Below are 6340 nucleotides of genomic sequence, written 5' to 3' on the forward strand. Positions count from 1 at the left end.
TTAAGAAAAAAAAAACATTTTGTTTGTGTCGGGGTATACATTTTTCCAGGCGTTTCTCGTTTACTATCTCAGTGAAAAGTAGACGGGAAAGTCAATAATTCACTTTTAGCCATTTCCTCTATCAGATTCATAGGTACATTGTCTTATAAACTAAAATGCATCTCCATGCCTGGAATGAAATTTCTCTACAGGGTAGACAAACCGGGTCAGAACTCTGGTAGAAGAACTAGCTCGCGTTTCAAGTCGCGAAAGACGACATTGCAGTGTATTAAATGAAAAATGCACAAATATCATTAGTAGACATAATTCTACACAAGATTTCATGAACGTAAGAATGTTTCCATTCTCTTTCTATCTACCTTAAGGTCGTTTCCAAATGTACACGGTTATTTTAAGATGTTTATCTATTATTCTTTCTGTCAAATGTCGGAAAGTTGTTAACATATATATTATATTCATTTTATTCCCTTATTAATTACACTTCATTCTTTCTTCTTTTGCATTTGAGTTGTGCATCTCATCTTTGTACATACTTTATTACATAGACAATAACACTCGCTAACTGGGTTGATCCGTGTTAAATAAGTCTCGTCTCAGACCAGAATCAATTTTCTTCTATTTTATAAAGAAGCATTCAGCACTATGCCGCTTCTACCATAACTGATCTATCGCTTCTTTGCCACATATTAATTCACCTTATTTCAAGAAATCCTGCACGGGATCGGCTCGTTTTATTCGTGTTCCTAATGTAAACGAGCTAAGTAGATGAGGTAATCAAGCAGCGTCTACATGACCAAAGAACAGTAAATTTTACAATCAATTTGCAAGTTACCGTGCCCATGAAACGGCAAGCAGAGGTAACTCTTTAAATTTTCATCAAATAAATTGCATAGTCTACCAATTCATAATTATTAAAATAAGTACTTCACCAAATAAGCCAGTAGTAAATAGATCATACAAACACTGAATCTGGTTGACCTCAGCGAGGACTGAAGTGTAACTGTAAGTTTTAGGTCTCTCTGTCACCAAATCTATTGGTATGAAGTGAGGCCTAAGATCCGATCTCACCTATTCAGAAAACCTGCAAATATTTCAGACAGATGTAAGAGGTTACAAGCATCATACCACACTTTGCTCAGCCTGCGCCAACCTTTGGAATTTGTAAAATGTAGTCTTCAGTGGCGAGTGCAATGTTCAATTCATTTTTATTGGCGGGGGGGGGGGGGGGGTAGCACAAGAATAAGCTAGCTGCACAAAATAACATATATACCGTGTCCAAAATGCAAGATATATGTCTCTAATTAAATAAATACAACACTAAAGGAATCTATCCAATACAGACTCTACATTTTTATGATTTTAAGGATTCTGTTACGGTAAATCGTGTTTGCACTTTGGGTTAATTCTAACCGTTAGAACGGTAGGTCTCTCTTCATAGTCTATACAGTATATATGTACTAAAGATTTTATTTTAGATCAACGAGAGACTGCGCCATACCCTTTCGTCCTTTCCTGTATATTAGTCTGCTCCTTCTCCTAAAAATAGCATTCCTTTCACACATTCGGTCCACCTCGGCAACTTCTGCGAAAGTAAAATATGCCTCCAAGTTGCCAGTGAGATTTGACAATGCACTTGCCGTTGACCACATTTTTCCGAACAAAAGATATGCGCAAGGTATTGTCTGAAATTTGTAAGTTATGAAGAAATTAATCTTTCTCAGCTAGATTGGAATTCTGTCAAGACTGAAGTTAATCAGCATTCAGAGTGGAGAAGAAGCTAGGTATAGGCTCGTTGATCAATACAGGTTCAGTTGTTTCTGTGATGTAGTGGTTATCACATCTGCCTAACGGGCGACTTCCGGTTATGACATCAGAAGGAAAACACGTTTGATGATCGCTCCCTGAATTTTCAAGTTTTTTCCTTTAATAGACATTTTTGCTGTTTTAATTTGTTACAGGTACGTTTATAAGATTTGTGTGATCGCATTCATATATAAGTGAGATATATTTTGAGTGTGTGGATAACTTTATCCACCACACAAAATACTATTTTCTGTGACAATGAATACAAAGCCTGGTCGTGCTGCACGTGCAGCACAAGGAGCTGACTCACACTCTAATGACACCAGTGGAATAGCTAACAATAAGAATGGCATGTCGAGTAACATCGATAGACAGACAGGAGCTTCTCGTCGTTTTGGGAAAGAATGTACCGTGGTGATTGATGTAAAGGATGTGAAGAAAATAAAGGCAAGTGATATTGTTAGAAGTGTAGAAGAATTAACCGGAGATATGTCGGTCTATGCTGTTGTGCCCAAAGGTGCAAATTTGTATGAGGTCACACTACCGAGCAAGGAAGTAGCATATAATATCTTGTGTGGAATTGATATTGGAAGTGAACACTTTGATTGTACTCTCTTATATTCAGACACTATTATTGTGTCAATTCTTCATTTACCAGCATACATCACCGATGATGATATAAGGATGAAGCTCGGTGAATACGGAGTAGAACTTCTTTCTCCCATTCAACGCAGATATTATCCTGGGACTAGTGTGGCTGATGGGACTCGTTATGTCAAATGTAAATTTCCACAGCAGGTAAAATCCTTGCCTTACAGTCTGAAATTTCAGACTGTCAATGGTCAGCAATACTTTAGAGTATTACACGATAACCAAGTTAAGGTGTGTTCTAGATGTCTAGATCCGGGACATGTTATAAAAGACTGCCCTGATTTTGTATGCTACAAGTGTGGGGAGCAAGGCCATGTAGCAAAAAAATTGCACAAGGCAAAGATGTGACAGTTGTGGAAGTTTTCCTCTAATGTGTACATGCAGGATATGCGACAAATGCCACAAAGAGGCGCAAACATGTATGTGTTACAGAGAGGCCATTGCAGGGATTCATTCGCAAGTTGATGATGATACGAGGGAAGACATATTGGAGATACCGAGTGACGAAGATGATAAAGAAGAAATTGAGAATGCAAAACAAGATAACGAGAGTGGAGAAAGTGGGGAAGAAAAAGAAAGAAGTGGAGTTGATATGACCAATGTAGAAATAGAATCTGAGGAGGAAGTAAACAACAATCATACAATTGGAGATGGATCGGGGACAGATTCAGATGATGACAGGAAGATGGTTGCAGACGTTGTTGAAAGATCAAACGAATCACGTACATGTCAAGAAAACGGTACTAATATCGAAAATTTCAAAGTAGTACAAAGGAGAAGGAGAAGGTTTAATCCAGTACCTAACCTGAAAATGAATAGCATGCGACGAACACCTATTAAGAAATGATCAAACACTCAACATTTTTTAATACTTTCAATACACTCATCATAATCATGGCTTTAAATATTGTATCTCTAAATGTAAATGGCTTGCGTAATTTGAATAAACTAAAGTCTGTTTTAGAAATATTTAAAGAGAAAAGAGGCCATATTTTATTATTGCAAGAAACCTTTTGGGATGATGAGTTTGCTGAAAGTATTAGAGAAAATGAGATTTGGAATGGTGACATATTTTATAGTAATGCAGACAATAGGAGGGCAGGTGTTGCTGTTTTAGTAGTGAGAGAATTGAGAAATCAGGTGACACAAGAAATGATTGAAAAGGGTAGGATTTTACATCTTAAAATAGCTATTGATGATAAAGTGATTGATTTAATCAATATTTATGCTCCAAATGTTGTGAAGGAAAGGTTTAACTTTTTCATGAAGCTAAATACATATTTACATAACAGTACTAGTGATAGCACTATCCTGGCTGGTGATTTTAATACAACTTTAGCAGGTATTGATCGACATAACAAAGCCTTACATATTGATGATGTAGCAGTGCGTGAACTTTATAAAATTATTCATGATAGGAATATTACCGATTTATGGAGATCACGAAATCCTAGTACTCGTAGTTTCTCCAGAAAACAAGTTGTACTAGGCGAAATGAAGCAGAGTAGAATAGATTATTTTTTGATTTCCTCAAAATTGCATTCCAATGTGCAAAATATTTATTATGCAGATACATCCTTTAGTGATCATTCTTTTGTATACCTTAAACTAAATACCTGCAAAGTGGAAACAGGACCCGGATTATGGATACTAAATAACAATGTTCTTTTTGAGGAAAAATATGTACAAAGAGTGAAATCAATTCTTACCGAGGGAAAAACTGACGAAATGTATTTTAGTGAACCACTCATTTGGTGGGATAATGTAAAATACAAAATTAAAAAATTTTCCCAAGTATACTGTACAAGAAGAAAAAAGGAAAGATTACAAGAATACTTTACATTGCAAAATAAATTAAAATCATTTTCAGAAAAAGTCGCAAATAAAGAATCATATGACATTAACAAATATGAAGAACTAAAACATCAACTAAGTGACTATGAAACCGATTTTTGTCGGGGTGCTATATTGAGATCTAAGGCGAAATGGGCAATTGAAAGCGATAGAAATACTAAATACTTTCTAAATCTTGAGAAATATCGACACAACAAAAATGTAATCAATGAATTGATTGATGATGATGGTGTAATTATTTCAAATACAAGCGGAATCTTAGATGAAATACATCAGTTTTATAGTCATTTATATTCTTCGGTAACTGTTAATGATAATTGTACTGATTCACTTTTAAATTTTGTAAATTGTTCTGTATCTGATGAGGATAAAGATATGTGTGATGCCATAATAACAGTTGATGAAATACATACAGCTATAAAAGGGATGGCTAAAAATAAAAGCCCCGGCCCGGACGGATTGACAGTAGAGTGGTATTGTAAATTTTATGATTGTATATATGATATTCTGTTGCACATCTTTCAGAGTGTTAAGAATGACACTATTATGTCGAAATCAATGAGATTTGGGGTTATATCACTTATTTATAAAAATAAGGGGGATAATAGAAGATTGCAAAATTGGCGTCCTATCAGTTTACTTAATGTAGATTATAAAATTTTGGCAAGGATTTTGTCTACACGTTTAAAAATGGTATTACCCAAAATTATTTCTCAAACTCAGACATGTTGTATAGTTGGGAGAGATATTGCTGATACTATAGTCACTGTAAGAGATATTATAGATATGGTTGAGAGAGACAATCTTGAGGGATATATCTTAAAAATTGATCAAGAAAAAGCGTTTGACAGAGTTGGCCACTCATATTTGATTTCTGTTTTACGAAAGTTCGGTTTTGGTGACAATTTTATTCAGTGGATAAAGATATTTTATAATGAAATTAAAAGTAGTGTTAAATGCAATGGTCATCTAACGAAACCCTTTTTAATTAAAAATTCAGTCAGACAAGGTTGTCCTATATCAGCAATGTTATATGTATTAGCAGCAGAACCCTTAGGACTCGCTATCAAAGCAAATCCCACTATCAAAGGTATTCCACTCCCACTGTCTAGTAATACAAGTAAAGTTTTTCAACATGCAGATGATACAACCTTGACATTAGCGGACACACAATCCATTAATCAATCTTTTAATGTACTTGACTTGTATTGTAAAGGATCTGGTGCAAAGGTGAACAAGGAAAAGACAGAACTTCTGTGTATTGGATCTGGTAAACTTACTGATGATTATTGCAAACAATTACAAATTCAAATGTGTGATCAAGTCATCTTAATTTTGGGAGCTGATGTTGGAAAATGTGCAAAGTTATGTGAGCAACTGAACTGGAATGATAGATTGTCTAAAATTAAAAACTTATTGCAACTGTGGTCACAGAGATATTTGACAATACAAGGAAAAGTAACAGTTGTTAATAACTTATTAGTTTCTAGAGTATTGTACATAGTGTCAGTTCAGCCTCTTCCTGATATGATTGCTGATGAATTGAAGCAATTATTTCTCAGATTTATCTCGTCAGGAAAGTCCCATTTGGTTCACTATTATACAATAATTGGTGATAAGCGAAATGGCGGACTACAGTTAACTGATATAAAGATGAAAATGTATGCATTCAGACTAAAATTTTTAAAAAGATACTTTGATGTGAATTGCCATGCTATGTGGAAAAATACCTTTGGTCACTTTTTATCTACTGTCCTGAACATGAGGTTGACCAAAGAGTTGTTTCTCATGTCTTTAAATAAGCAACAATTGAATACCCTACCTATATTTTACAGAGAAATGTTTCATGCATGGGAAAAACTTAGAAATAATATCGATACAAATATTGATGTGAGGAATGTTTTTGAACAACCTCTCTTTTTAAATCCTAATATTACATGTGCTGGTAAAACGTTGTTTTTCGCAGAATTTATAGAAGCAGGAATTGTTCGTGTTCAGGATATTACATATGAATTTGTACCTGGAATACTAA

The sequence above is a fragment of the Sinohyriopsis cumingii genome, chromosome 1 (genome assembly GCF_028554795.1).
Source record: "Sinohyriopsis cumingii isolate HCF-2022 chromosome 1, ASM2855479v2, whole genome shotgun sequence".
Lineage (NCBI taxonomy): Eukaryota > Metazoa > Mollusca > Bivalvia > Unionida > Unionidae > Sinohyriopsis > Sinohyriopsis cumingii.